Source organism: Gorilla gorilla, chromosome 8, assembly GCF_029281585.2.
Source record: "Gorilla gorilla gorilla isolate KB3781 chromosome 8, NHGRI_mGorGor1-v2.1_pri, whole genome shotgun sequence".
Lineage (NCBI taxonomy): Eukaryota > Metazoa > Chordata > Mammalia > Primates > Hominidae > Gorilla > Gorilla gorilla.
Window position 1 is genome coordinate 48,073,356 of NC_073232.2, and position 16,297 is coordinate 48,089,652.

Genomic DNA, 16,297 nt, shown 5'->3' on the forward strand with positions numbered 1-16,297 from the left:
TTTCTAATAGACTGATACTACAGTGATGTGTTCATCCTAACCTTTACCTTCTTCCTTCTTCTTTTGTGTGTTCTTTAAACATCTCAGCTCTTTAGAAAGCTCCTTGTATACCATCTGTGTGATGTAGTAATGGCTTAAGTTTTTTGACCTATTTTTCATTTAAAGTCTGTGGCTCTGGGACATTCTTATATTTTCTCTCAACTGCTAAGCAATCTAAGATACTTGTCTTACTTTGCTTTGTGTTTTCTTTCTTCGCTGTAATGAACTCTAAGGTGATATGTTCAATTTTCCCCAAGGTTCCTGTCACTTTCACTTCCCTAACGTATCATTCTTTGTTGGTAATAATTAAATCCAGGGTAGCAGTTCCATTCTTTGCTTCTTTTGCCCTCTGAATGATGAAGCTGCTGGTAGAGAGGCAGGAGATGAAGGAGAGGAATGATTCAGATTTAATTACTTCATAGTCTTTTTCTTTTGCCAAATTCTTGGATGTTTAAATCTTTGCCAGGTCTCTTTTTATCTTGACCTGTCACTTCAGTCAACTTTCTTTTCTTTTTAGCCTTTCCATCACTTCTTTCCTAGAATTTACATTTTTGGGTATTTCACTGAGAACACAGAAGGGATATATTCTAAATTTTCTTTTGTCTTGGAGATAATTTTCCCTTACATCTTTAAGAAAGTGTCTTCCTCTTTTATGTTACACGATTTTTAAATTTTGTTTTTTTCTGTTATTTTTGAAATACATAAGATTTACATTTAGTCCTGGTGTTTGTCAGAAATGAGGTATGTGTAGCCTTTGAGCTCCATCAGTATTAGTTTTGATTCTACAGAATTATTCTCTCAAATCTTAAAGTGAAGGGCAAGTATCTTGTTAAGTTTCTGGGCTACAGGAGGTACATTTGCATCGGGCAACTCTTCTACTCCTATTATTTGTTCCTCTACTTGGAGGTGAATTTAACCCTAGATAATCTGAAGCAATTCGATTCACCTTTCTAAAAGAGACACATAAAACCTAATCTCCAGAGCACCCTTCTGTCTGTTTTTCTTATGTCTGCCTTCTCTGTTGGGGCTTTCTCATACCAGAGTACAATATGTCATTCTTTCCTTGTCCCCTCTCATCCTGTGCTGCATTTCTGCGACTCAAAATCTTCTGGCTGAGTGTAGTTAGAAATGTATTGCTAGGAGGTGTCTAGGAAACACCCCTGGCTACCTGAAAAGCAGCTTCTTTGAAGTAAGGGGGTGCAAGCTGACTTTTTGATTGGTTGTGCCAGCCCCAAGTCTTTGATAGGATGTGAGGATACATGGGTGGGATGTGAGGGTGTTGCAAATTTAGACACAAGTGAGTTTCAGCTCCCTTTTTCCTTGTTTATAATTCATGAAGTAGATAAGGTAAAGTGGCCAGATTTAGTAAATAAAAATACAGGACACACTCTTGATTTAAATTCCAAGGAAACAACACATATGTGTGTGTGCATGTGTGCGTGTGTAAGTATGTCCCAAATATTGCATAGGACATACTTATGCCAAAAAATTATTCTTTGTTTATCTGAAAGTCAAAGTGGGCATTTTGTATTTTATCTGTGAACCTTAAGGTAAGGGAAAATTTTCCTCCAGTGTTTGGAAATCATTAAGGAGATCCTTATCATTTTGTGTCTCAGATATTAGCGTAAAAGGGTCTTTTTCTAACTTGACAAAGCTTGCCCTTTCTAGTCTTGTTTCAGCTGCAGGGCTGGTCAACACTGGGGAGACTGGAGGAAATTTGTAGAATCTGGGAGCCTTCAAACAGGAGAAGACTGAAAACCTGGACTCTTTCCTTTTACAATGTATCTGTTGTTAGGAAGAGTTCTTCTGACCCCTGCATCAAATTAGTACTGATTAAAATTTGCTAGTGAGAAAGAACACCAAAGACCCTTAAACTAGAATCCCCCTTGTGGCCTATGTTACCCTAGAAGGGTTTGTTTCTGGCACATGTGTAACTGACTGGAAGGCCCTCCTGACTCAGCCACTAGGCTTGGTAAATTAAAACGTTGAAGGCATGGGTTCTGTGCCATACATATGCTGGAATGGTATGCTTGTCTTAAATCATTGTGGCCTCTCACTGGATCCACAGCAACAGCTAGAGTGCAGCAGGAGAAAGGGTCTCACTGAACTATGGGGAGTCAGCTTCCATCAGTGAACTGTGTGCCAGGAACAGAACACCAGCATCCTTCAACAAAGCCCACTTGTATTCTAATCCACTTCTCTGCTTTTCTTTCTCTGTGGCATGTGAATGAAGACGCCCCCAGAGTTTTTGAACAATTTGAGAGACAAGAGAGATACTGGATTCCCTGCCAGTCTGGCAATTGGGAAGTGGTTTTAGCTTGAAAAATTAATAGGAATGACCTCATTTTTACCCAAAACTATTGAAGTGGACCCTGCTATTACCACATATACACATATATTTTACAAATATGACATCATAACATATATCATTTTATAATTGTTCAGTTCTGTGAAAGTTTCTTTTTTCCTTTTCCAGTGGCATGACCTCAGAAGATTGTATATATTTTTCTTTGTTCTTGTGCTTTGCATTTTTGAATATACCTATACTGCTTAGATTAATAAAGATCTGTTAAAAGACAATCAAGTTTTGTGATTTCTTATAATTCCTGGGTCTTTCTCTTCTTTGCCAGCCTGTATCATTAATATATTTTAAAGACCAAGCTAAAAAATTAACCTGAAATAAGTAGCCATCCTTGGGTAAATATTTTTAATTTTGATTACTTAACTTGGATGCCTCGGCCTTTAGTTTATATGATATAATCTTACATTTAGGCATATGCTAATTTAAAATATATTGGTTATTGATCCCTATGATTGCATTCTAGAGGAAAATGTAGAATATATTTATGATCTTAGGATAGGACATAATTTCTTAAATAAGACCCCCAAAACATAGCCATAAAGTAAAAAACTGAAATTATTACATTAATGCAAAAATTAATTAATTAAAAGACCGAAAAAACAATAAAAAGAAACAAAAACCACCAGCTGACAGGGTATGTTTACATTCATCCATACAAAGTGGATTGCATTGTTGTTTCCCAATCCTCTTGCTCCCTATATCCATCCGCTTTGCCATGTGTCTTTGCAATTCCTCCTGCTAGAGGCAGAGTGTATTTCCCTGCTCCATTAATGTTAGACTTGGCCATATGACTTGTTTTGCCTATCGGAATGTGGGCAGAAAAGTTAGATTTGGCCATATAACTTGCTTTGCCCATTAGAATGTGGGCAGAAAAGGCAGAGTGCCAACTTTGAGCCTTCACCTTAAGAAGTACTCAGTGTTTCCATTTGCCCATCTTGTGTTTCTGTTCACGAGAAGAATATCCTCCAAGTGGCCTACTTGTCCAAGGAGGATGAGAAAAATGTGGAGCAGATCTGGATCCCAAAACTATAGCTTGGGGCAAGATAAGCCAGGTCCATTCTGAATTAGCCAATCTTTAGCCAACCTGAAAATCCACAAGAAATAATAAATGTTTTCTTAGGCCACTGAGTTCTAAACCTCCGTGGTAGTTTTTTTAATATGGTGTTATTGTCAAAATAGTTGACTCATACATCATTTAACAAAAGTCATTTATCATAAGATTTTATTAAAAACTCCAAAAAATTAATAAGGAAAAGATAATCAAAAAACGAATGATCCAATAGGGTCAATGATATGTGAAAAGGTAATTCACAGAAAAGAAAACTAGAATGACCCATAAATAAGTCAAAAGAAACTTAGTTTTCTTCACTAGTTACTGGGTAAAGACACATTAAAACAACAATGGGATACTTTATCATACTCATTAAATTGGTAAATATTAATGTATGGCAATAACCTAGAATGTGTAAGGATATGAAGAAAATGGAACTTTCATATACAGATGTTACAATGTTCAAGGGAAGGTATCCTAGACAAAGAGGGACATATGAAGCAGGGAGAGGATATTTTCAAGGAATATTACTGACAAAAAATTATATTTACAATATATAGGGAATTATTTGAAGTCAGTAAGGAAATGAACAGGCAACCTAGGAGAAAAACAGGTGAAGAATACAAGTAAGCAATTCATAGAAAGGATATTTGAATGGCTGACTAATCAACTAAAAAGAGATCAGCATTTACACTGGTAATCAGAAGTGCAAATCAAAACAATAGTGATGTGATATCTCCTTTGCATGTCCCATGTTGATGGGAGTTAAAATGTCATGTAATATCTTGTTTTGGTGAGGAGGTGGGGACATGTGAACCTACATTCTCTGCTGGTGGTGTTTTTTGGAGACCAATTTGACAATACTTATTGAAACTGAACACTCACATTCTGACCCAGAAATTCTACTTCTGAATTGTATTAGTTTGCTAGGACTGCCAGAGTAAAATACCACAGACTGGGATCTTTAAGCAAGAGAAATTTATTTTTTCACAGTTCTGGAGGCTATAAGTCCAAGATCAAGGTGTTGGCAGGTTTGGTTTCTTCTGAGGCCTCTTTCCTTGGCTTGCAGATGACCACCTTTCTCACATGGTCGCCCCTCTATGTGCACATTCCTGATGTCTTTTCTTCTCTATGTCCTAATTTCCTCTTCTTAGAAGGACACCAGTATGATTGAATTAGGGCCCATCCTAACAGCCTCATTTTGACCTAATCACCTCTTTAACGGACCTATCTCCAAATACAGTCATATTGTGTGTGAGATACTAGGGGTTAGGACTTTAACACAGGAATTTTGAGGAGATACAATTTAGCCCATAACAGAATGTATACACCAGAGGGACTCTTGCATAGGCACGCAAAGAGACATGTATGAGAATGTTTATTACAGCATTGTCTCCTACAGCAAAGAGTTGGCTATTACCGAAACGTGCTTGATTAGTGATATGGACACAAAATATATTTATAAATGCATGTGATAGAATGCTACACAATGGAAAATAAAGGAACAAACTAAATCTATTATATTAGTTAGGAACTCATTTTTATCACATAACAAGAAGTCTAGAGGTAAGAAGTTAATAACGGACGTCTGTTATTAACTTCTTACCTGTAGACTTCTTGTTATGTGATAAAAATGAGTTCCTAACTAATATAATAGATTTAGTTTGATCAAGTGGGCTTCATCCCTGGGATGCAAGGCTGGTTCAACATACGCAAATCAATAAATGTAATCCAGCATATAAACAGAACCAAAGACAAAAACCACATGATTATAGATGCAGAAAAGGCCTTTGACAAAATTCAACAACACTTCATGCTAAAAACTCTCAATAAATTAGGTATTAATGGGACGTATCTCAAAATAATAAGAGCTATCTATGACAAACCCACAGCCAATATCATACTGAATGGGCAAAAACCGGAAGCATTCCCTTTGAAAACTGGCACAAGACAGGGATGCCCTCTCTCACCACTCCTATTCAACATAGTGTTGGAAGTTCTGGCCAGGGCAATTAGGCAGGAGAAGGAAACAAAGGGTATTCAATTAGGAAAAGAGGAAGTCAAGTTGTCCCTGTTTGCAGATGACATGATTGTATGTCTAGAAAACCCCATTGTCTCAGCCCAAAATCTCCTTAAGCTGATAAGCAACTTCAGCAAAGTCTCAGGATACAAAATCAATGTACAAAAATCACAAGCATTCTTATACACCAATAACAGACAAACAGAGAGCCAAATCATGAGTGAACTACCATTTGCATTTGCTTCAAAGAGAATAAAATACCTAGGAATCCAACTTACAAGGGATGTGAAGGACCTCCTCAAGGAGAACTACAAACCACTGCTCAAGGAAATAAAAGAGGACACAAACAAATGCAAGAACATTCCATGCTCATGGATAGGAAGAATCAATATCATGAAAATGGCCATACTCAGCAACCCCGTCCGGGAGGTGAGGGGCGCCTCTGCCCGGCCGCCCCTACTGGGAAGTGAGGAGCCCCTCTGCCCGGCCAGCCGCCCCGTCCAGGAGGGAGGTGGGGGGTCAGCCCCCTGCCCGGCCAGCTGCCCCGTCTGGGAGGGAGGTGGGGGGGTCAGCCCTCCTGCCCGGCCAGCCGCCCCGTCTGGGAGGGAGGTGGGGGGTCAGCCCTCCCACCCGGCCAGCCGCCCCGTCCGGGAGGGAGGGGGGTCAGACCCCACCCGGCCAGCCACCCCGTCCAGGAGGGAGGTGGGGGGGTCAGCCCCCCACCCGGCCAGCCACCCCGTCCGGGAGGTGAGGGGCGCCTCTGCCCGGCCGCCCCTACTGGGAAGTGAGGAGCCCCTCTGCCCGGCCACCACCCCGTCTGGGAGGTGTACCCAACAGCTCGTTGAGAACAGGCCATGAAAACAATGGCGGTTTTGTGGAATAGAAGGGGGAGAAGGGTGGGGAAGGGATTGGGAAGTCGGATGGTTGCCGTGTCTGTGTGGAAAGAGGTAGACATGGGAGACTTCATTTTGTTCTGTACTAAGAAAAATTCTTCTGCCTTGGGATCCTGTTGATCTGTGACCTTACCCCTAACCCTGTGCTCTCTGAAACATGTGCTGTATCCACTCAGGGTTGAATGGATTAAGGGCGGTGCAAGATGTGCTTTGTTAACCAGATGCTTGAAGGCAGCATGCTCCTTAAGAGTCATCACCACTCCCTAATCTCAAGTACCCAGGGACACAAACACTGCGGAAAGCCGCAAGGTCCTCTGCCTAGGAAAACCAGAGAACTTTGTTGACTTGTTTATCTGCTGACCTTCCCTCCACTATTGTCCTGTGACCCTGCCAAATCCCCCTCTGCAAGAAACACCCAAGAATGATCAATAAAAAAAAAAAAAGAAAAAAAAAAAAGAAAATGGCCATACTGCCCATGGTAATTTATAGATTCAATGCCATCCCCATCAAGCTACCAATGACTTTCTTCACAGAATTGGGAAAAACTACTTTAAAGTTCATATGGAACGAAAAAAGAGCCCGCATCACCAAGTCAATCCTAAGCCAAAAGAACAAAGCTGGAGGCATCATGCTACCTGACTTCAAACTATACTACAAGGCTACAGTAACCAAAACAGCATGGTACTGGTACCAAAACAGAGACATAGATCAATGGTACAGAACAGAGCCCTCAGAAATAATGCCTCATATCTACAACCATCTGATCTTTGACAAACCTGAGAAGAACAAGCAATGGGGAAAGGATACCATATTTAATAAATGGTGCTGGGAAAACTGGCTAGCCATTTGTAGAAAGCTGAAACTGGATCCCTTCCTTACACCTTATACAAAAATTAATTCAAGTTGGATTAAAGACTTACATGTTAGACCTAAAACCATAAAAACCCTAGAAGAAAACCTAGGCAATACCATTCAGGACATAGGCATGGGCAAGGACTTCATGTCTAAAACACCAAAAGCAATGGCAACAAAAGCCAAAATTGACAAATGGGATCTAATTAAACTAAAGAGCTTCTGCACAGCAAAAGAAACTACCATCAGAGTGAACAGGCAACCTACAGAATGGGAGAAAATTTTCGCAACCTACTCATCTGACAAAGGGCTAATACCCAGAATCTACAATGAACTCAAATAAATTTACAAGAAAAAAACAAACAACCCCATCAAAAAGTGGGCGAAGGACATGAACAGACATTTCTCAAAAGAAGACATTTATGCAGCCAAAGACACATGAAAAAACGCTCATCATCACTGGCCATCAGAGAAATGCAAATCAAAACCACAATGAGATACCATCTCACACCAGTTAGAATGGTAATCATCAAAAAGTCAGGAAACAACAGGTGCTGGAGAGGATGTGGAGAAATAGGAACACTTTTACACTGTTGATGGGACTGTAAACTACTTCAACCATTGTGGAAGACAGTGTGGCGATTCCTCAGGGATCTTGAACTAGAAATACCATTTGACCCAGCCATCCCATTACTGGGTATATACCCAAAGGATTATAAATCATGCTGCTATAAAGACACATGCACACGTATGTTTATTGCGGCACTATTCACAATAGCAAAGACTTGGAACCAACCCAAATGTCCAACAACGATAGACTGGATTAAGAAAATGTGGCACATATACACCATGGAATGCTATACAGCCATAAAAAATGATGAGTTCATGTCCTTTGTAGGGACATGGATGAAACTGGAAACCATCATTCTCAGCAAACTATCGCAAGGACAAAAAACTAAACACCGCATATTCTCACTCATAGGTGGGAATTGAACAATGAGAACACTTGGACACAGGAAGGGGAATATCACACTTCAGGGACTGTTGTGGGGTGGCGGGAGGGGGGAGGGATAGCATTAGGAGATATACCTAATGCTAAATGACGAGTTAATGGGTGCTGCACACCAACATGGCACATGTATAGACATGTAACAAACCTGCACATTGTGCACATGTACCCTAAAACTTGAAGTATAATAATAATAAAATTAAAAAAAAAAGAAGTTAATAACAGATGTCATCAAGGGCCCAAGTTCTTTCTATAGTTCTGCTCTGTCATCCTTCCTCTTCAGCTTTGCAGTAAGATTGTTTTATTTCCAGGCACCTTACCACAGTCAGGTTAAGGAAGACATGGCAAGGATGCTGATGTCCTTTTGATAGGGAAAGCAAAAGCTTTACCGTCTCATTGGCCAGAATTCTTTCACATGCCATTCTGAGTTGCAAAGAAGGCTGGGAAATCAAATGTCCTGCTTCCATAGCAGAGAAAGGTAAGGGGAGAATAAGGTTGGGACTATGTGCTGAGTGAGCAAACATGCAGTGTTTACCACATCTTTGTAGTCCAACATAGGTAGACCAAAAAACAAACAAACAAACAAACAAAAAAACAAAACCACACAATGAAACAGACAGAGAGAGAGAGAAGTAGAAAGAGATGGGAAATACAATATTATTTGTGTAAATTTAAACGTCCATACACATAAAGTTATATATTCTTGTAGACGTATATAGCATATGTAAAAAAAGTTACAGAAGTTTAATTGGAAATGTAACCATTAACTACTATAAGAAGCAGAGAGAGGAATGGAACTGAGAACAGGGAATATAGACTATGAAACCAAAAAATAAAACAGGCTTTTCATAGACTAGTCCACCAGTTAGGACCATGATTGATTGTGTCAGTCTAATTCTGTGCACCCAAGAACCAGGGGGATAAAAGTGGATTGGCTTGGGATGTGTGTGTGTGGGCTACTCAGACTGTTTGATTTGGCAGGGTTATCATTTGAAGTAAAAGAAGTGTGATTCATCGGCTCTATGACTGAATTTAATTATTTTACCTTTCTCTGTGATAAGCTTCATTCTTTTGAATACAATTGATGACCTAATAGGAATGATGTTATAGTTTTAATTTAGTGACTACAGCAGTTATATTTTGGAAAATTTAGGGATATTACAAGTTTTGCAAAATTGATTTTGTTTTTGTACATATATTTCTTTTGTTCTATTATGCAAAATCAGTAGAACTAGACTTAGTCAATGAAAGACATGAGTAAAATAGACATGGCTGCTTAGTAGTGAAATCCATCACTCTCTAGTTTTCTGTTATTATCTTTGGAAACAGTGAGTGTGGGAGAAAAGGATTTCCTTCCTCTCTTTCTAATACAGCCTCAGTGACTGAGTGGCTCTCTGCTCTGGAATGAAGCAGGTTGGCACAACTCCATAAGTCTTATGTGGGAACAAGACACAGAGGTTTCTATTTTTTCTTAGTGTCATTTGTTTGTGTTTAGTTCGGTATTCTATCTTTAACCATTCTATACCCACTCTTCCAAAAAAATACTCAGTTTATTAATATGTGTTAGTGTCCCTTTAATTTATTAAGCATGTTGCAACTTTGGAAGAAGCTCTAAACATATTTCCATTTCAGTACCATGTTTCCTTGCTATCCAAGTATAAATTATTATCGTGGATGGAGTAGAAGACTTCCATTGATGGCATGGATTCAATTTGCTAAATAAAGCTGTGTGGACATAATCATTCTCTATCCATTTAAAAATCAGAGGGGCAATCTATTTGATGTGTTTCACAGCAGCACTCTAAAATTCAATGGCATTTTGGTTTTGAAAAGCAGAATTTCACAAAGAGAAAAGTATCTTTCCACAAAATAACAATAATTGATAAATGAATTATTTGGCATGGTAATTAGCATTCCATTATATTCTATGTGTAATTTTATAAGTAATTACTCTTCATAGAAGTTTTATAGGTCTCATTTCACATCAGGAAAGCAGGGTAAACTGGAGTCATTGTGGATGAGGCCAAAGAGAGTAAAGTGAGTTTGAATTTGAACCCAGTTTGTTTTGCATTTCTTACTATTCTTATTATGACATTTCTTCTCATCATATTCTTCACTGTACTTGTTTTGTAATGTGGCTGCCTCATTCCTTCTATAATTAATCTTGGGAGAGCTCATCTACTCTTATGGATTAGAGTGTAACATGGATGGACAAGTTACTATATCTGTATCTCTAGGCATAATTTTTCTCCAAAGTTCATGGATTCTGCATTTCCAGTTGCTCATGGGACATAACTATTTGCATATGCCACTGCACCTCAAACTTAGCATACCTAACCTATGTCAGAGTCCGAGCTTGCACTATACCTGTCAATTGGTGTGAATATTACCTGCTAAGAGCCCACTGCTGTAATTTAGGGGAATAATAAGTTGTTTTGAAGATAAATGAAATACAATAGGCACTTTGGGAGGCCGAGGCGGGCAGATCACAAGGTCAGGAGTTCGAGACTAGCCTGGCCAAAATAGTGAAACCCCATCTCTACTAAAAATACAAAAAATTAGCCGGGCGTGGTGGCGAGTGCGTGTAATCCCAGCTGCTTGGGAGGCTGAGGTAGGAGAATCACTTGAACCCGGGAGGCAGAGGTTGCAGTAAGCCGAGATCACGCCATTGCACTCCAGCCCGGGTGACAGTGTGAGACTCCGTCTCACAAAAAAAAAAAAAAAAAAAAAGAAACACAGTAGGCCCCTTATCTGTGGTTGCATTTTCTGTGGTTTTAGATACTCAAGGTCAACCCTGGTCTGAAAATATGAAATGGAAATTCCAGAAGTAACCAATCCACAAGTTTTAAATGTGTGCCATTCTGAGTAGCACAATGAGATCTTGTGCTATCCTGTTATGTCTCAATCAGGACACGAATCATCTTTTTGTGCAGCATGTCCTGCTGTATATGCTGCCTGCCCATTAGTCACTCCTAGAGGCCATCTAGATTTTCAAATGGACTGTCATGGCCTAGCCCCAAAGCACAAGAGTTCTGATGCAAGCATATTGTTATAATTGCTCTATTTTATAATTATTATTGTTAATTTCTTGCCTAATTTATAAATTAAACTTTATCATAGTTTGCAGGTATAGGAAAAACATATATAGGGTTCAGAACTATCTGTGGTCTCAGGAATTCACTATGGGTCTTGGAACACATACCTTGTCTATAAGGGGGGACTACTGCCTATATAAAATATATTGAAAATTCAGATACAGCATATAGTGTATGGAGGCATTTTTGCTAAAAGTAAAAAGGAGTATTTTAAGTAAGTAGTATCTATTCACTGCTTATTCAATCTCTCCCTACCCCTAAGCATTATCCTTAATTTTTTTTAATCTACAAATAGAATTGAGGCTAATAAGGCCTTTAGATGTAGGTTCTTAAGGCACCTGCGAAAACCAAAAACCATTGAGTGACACATAGTTCAGGAGAGCCTGTGTCAGGTACCAAACTCAGAGCTGAAAAGTAAAGTAGAATTAAGTGGGTAACTAGAAACAACAACAACAACAAAATTATTTATATACATATTCCAAAATGTGTGGATGATTGGCAAAAAGGATAAGCAAATTACTGACAAAACTGACTTTTCAGTTTTATTCTGAATAGTGGGTTATCCTATAAGTTAATTTGAGAAAAAAGCCCAGGTATCTATTTTATATTACAGCGAATGTATCTGTTTAGAAAATTGAAGATAAAAAATTTCATAAAAGAATATAATTAAGAGGTATCCTATTTTATTTCCAAATGTAAAATATGATATTTACCTGGCTATTGTTAGTTATTACATGAGGAAAGAAACTGCCACATTTGAGTATGAGAGACGATCTTATAGAGCAGTTTCTTTCAATGAAGAACCCAATGCTTGTTTTTATTATTAGAAATAGAATTCCCCTTTAAAGGAAAATAACCTATAATTTTTTATTTTGAATGACAATTGAGGAAGAGAATTAACATTTATTTTCTCTTTGGAAAATTTAGTACTTTAGCATAGAGGATGTGCCATTAGTGGCAAATCTGAGAGCATGGAAAAAGAGATTGCTCTTTGAACTTGCTTTTTCACTTTTGCCATAGTTAACTTAGTTAACTTGATGTTTGTGATATAATTGCATCAAAGAAACAGAAAATTTTTTATCTTCAGCCAAGATAAATTTGTGGAAGTTAATGGTTTTAGCTAATTAGATAGTAAAATTTTTATTTTTAGAAAAAATCAGGCAAATTGCTGTCCATGTCTTTCCACACTAAGTGAGTGTTAAGTTGTGAAATAAAGAACCTATAAATTGTAAGGGAACTTTGTTAGTCATAATACTGCATGTTTATGAGAAATATATTAATGCTGTAATAACAGGAAATATATCTTTAAAATTAGTCTGTGACTTCTAATATATAATGAAAATTTAGCAAATGTTAAACAGGGAGTTAAAGAGGTTACAAATGTCATATAATTTTGAAGAGAGATTTTATCCTGTAATTTAGTTCTGTTTTCTTCAGGATTTGTTTTTGATTTTCTAATGGAGCTTAGAATCTTTATGTAAGATTGTTGTTCGTTTGTTTGTCCCAGAAAAATTTAGGATTGTGGGAAGTCTTTCTGATGGTTGAACCCAATTCTGCTACTTCTTGGTAATTCTGCCACTTCTTGGTCTTCTAGTGCTTTTTTTCAGAGGATGCAGCTGTTGGAGCAGATAGAGGAGGAAATAATGGTAGTGTGATACAGTTGAGAAGCATTTATCTGGGCTCTAAAAGTCAAATTTATATGGGCAAAATAAAATGGGATATTTCTAAGCACATTTACTAAGGAAAGTCGAGATGATGTGTCCCAGTTCCTAGCTGAAGTATAAAAGTACATGTCATTGGGTGCAATATGTGGGCTTTCAGAATCTAATAATACCCTCTGCTGGCTAAATGAGGAATTGTGTTTAAAAATGAGTGACTTGGCTTTTTTGTTTGTTTTTAAAATATGGATGATTGCTCTATTATAAAAGAATTGAGCAGTGCAGAGTATTGTGAAATAATATAGGATAAAATTGTAAATGTGAAGAATGAAGCCAATATGTTACTTAAATGTTTTCTAAAGTGAAATTAATGTAGAAATATCTATAAGTAGAATTTCTGAATCTTTTGGTCTATATTTTAATCATGAAGTAGGTCATAGGGAAGGAATGCAGTAGGGGGAAAATACATGAATCTCTGGCCCCTATCCTCAATAACAATTCAGATTAATTCAAGATATTTAAATTACCTTCATTAGTTATTCCTAAATTACTGTTGTTAAGAGCTATTGACAAATATATGAAGGTGAGATAAGAACTGCTTTTCTCACCCCACCACTGGGCACTACCTGGGTAACGGGATCAATTATACCCTAAACGTCAGCATCATGTAGTATACCCATATAACAAACCTGTACAAGTACTTCCTGAATCTAAAATAAAAGTTGATATTATAAGGAAAAGAAAGAATGGCTTTTCTGTGGATAGCCTGATTTAATTTCTGTTAAAAATAACAGGCATATTCTTAAGTAACCTGAAAGCTTGATCGCTTCAGGGAAGTATCATATAACATGCCTGTTTTATATTTTTTCTTTCTACTTTTACAAATTCTCAAAAATTCTGCTTTGGGATTTACAGTGTTTTGGGTACAAAATGACCATGCAAGTTGTATTTAGAAGTTGATAGTGGGTAATGTATTATTATTTCATTGTAAATCTGAAAAATAGAATTTCAGGTCTGATTCTGCTGTTTGATGTTACCCTTCACTGGCATGTTGCTTTAAGAGCACCCATCCCCCCTTCTTGCCTGGGCCACTGTGTCCTGTCAGTCATCCTGAAATACACTAGGGTGCTTGTCAGGCTGTTTGCTTACAGATGCATCATAAGCCAAATTGTGAGCCATGATAGTGGCACTGAATTTCTAAATACAAGAAATTGCTTAGACAATTGGTTTAGTATCTGTATATGGGCAATACTCTGTCCTGCAGTAGGTGAGTGGAGTGTCAAACTTTTAAAAATCAAACTTTGCTATAAGGCAAATCCTAGTAATTATAGATTATCTGTTGCTCGGTTAGATAACTTTGGGGGAAATGAAAGGACATTATTTCTATAAAATGGGATGAATAGAAACTATTATGTTGTGCAATTTTTACTTTTATAACTAATTTTCGTTTTAGTAACACTAAACTCTAGACTATTTTATGAAAGCTCCAATTTTAAATGTCTACTTTTCCGAGTATATTAGCAGGCATTTCAGATTTAGATAAAAATGTGGTTCTCTTACACATTTTTTTCTTTCACAACTCAGGCAGATTCAATTGAGCAGAGGCTTGAGTCTGCTGTTTATTAGTGGTTTTAAAAATAGCACTAAAACAAATTCTCATGTGCCAATACCCAAGCTATAGTAGTCTTACATCAGCTCATTTAAAAACTCCTACTCTGTAACTGAGCTATTACTATAATGATTGAGTAACTGTATGCAAGGCACTAGAAACTTTACATACTTTAGACACAAAAATTGTACAGCGAGTAGGTTATTTGTGCAAACAATTTAATTGCTTTTAATTAAAAGTTATGGGCTTTTAAACTTAAATTGTGTATGGATTTTTCCCTGTAGTTTTTGTGCGCAGACTTAAATATTTTTAAACAGAGAATTGGTAAAGCAAAAAAGGTGAAACTCATGATTTTTGATACTTGTGTATTCAATACGGTAGAGCATAGCTAAGAGGCAGCAAGAAGTTAAAGTTGTAAGGCTTTATCTAAGGTAAATGAGAAAAGATTGCTTTTTCAGATACCTAGAATGACTCTTTATTTATTCCTTGTCTTGTTCTAGAAAGGATTTAAGGTGACTTATAAGGCTACATGGAATTCAAGATAGGATAAATTAAATGTGGAGTGAAAGAAGAAAGAAAACAAGTGTGGGATATAAAACAGAGCCAGGAGTAAGAAAAAAAACAATAAAATAAATGCAGCAATTCTCAGCGATAACTCTGGTGTATTATGGATAGATGAGAGAGAAAATATAGGGTTTCAGAAATCTTATGGTGGAGTTTCATACAAACCAGTTGCCTCCTCTTACCTTGGTGGCAGTCTGGAATGAGGAGAGTGTATTAGATTATGAATATTAAATATGCTTTAAATGTCACTCATGTTTTGGTGAAAAATAGTGAAGAAATGCTGCCCTTTTAACCCACACATTAACTTATGTGAAAGTAAATGTGGCCCCAAGTGTTCAGAAAAAAATTTGGTTAGTTGAGAAGAGAGATTAAAGAAGCTTAGTTTTTTGGAAACACCAGAGTGATCTAAATAAGATAAAATATCTACATAATAGAACAGACATGATCAAGACAATGTTTAAAATAAAATATATTTAGCAATTTTGTATAAATGTATGAATACTAGTCCTAGAATTTTAAAAAATAAATTGTTGTAAATGGGATTAGCTACTTTCCTTCTTTTCACACTTTTAATCTAGCAGTAAATTTAACTTGAATTTCAACTTCAGTAAGGTCAAAATTAACTGGATTGATCTAACTGGTAAAAACAGTTGTTGGGTAGAAAGAAGGAAACCAGAGACAGGACTTTATAATGTACTTTCATCTTCAAATACTCGCAAGACACCTACTATGTTGAAGATTCTGGACTCTGGGCCTTGTACTCACTAAACTGGGCTTGTCTAAGTGAACTAGCTTAGAAACTCGCTGCTGTCAGAGAGCAGAATTGAAAAAAGACAAGAGGGTAGTAGTTAAAATTTGCTAAGGATTTTCAGTGTTGTCTTCTGATATTAACATGATGAGCCAGGGACAGTCATTTGGCTCTTTTTTATTCATTGTTAAAAATGAGGTCAATAAGAAATGATTCACCAGGGCTGTGGTTGTGAAGAAGACCGAGACCCGCGATGGGAAGCTGGTGTCCGAGTCCTCTGACGTCCTGCCCAAGTCAACAGCTGTGGCAGCCCCTCCCAGCCTGCCCGTCCTGCGGCTGCCCCAGATCCTGGGAGGGAGGCCGTTGTGCAAAGGAGCACAGGGAACAGGAGACCCAC

The 16,297-nt window shown here is 37.6% G+C and overlaps 1 protein-coding gene across 3 annotated transcripts in view; it reads left to right on the plus strand.

Moving 5' to 3' along the window:
• CTNNA3 (catenin alpha 3) overlaps positions 1-16,297 on the plus strand; it is a 1,788,954-nt gene that overhangs the window by 15,446 nt on the left and 1,757,211 nt on the right. For 2 of the 3 annotated variants that reach the window (XM_055353692.2, XM_019035348.4), the window contains exon 1: positions 14,074-14,246. The exons of the other annotated variant lie outside the window; for it this stretch is intronic. The gene's annotated coding sequence lies outside the window, so the exon portion shown is untranslated. Of the gene's footprint in view, positions 1-14,073; positions 14,247-16,297 lie in introns of those variants that run through there. 3 annotated transcript variants of the gene reach the window in all.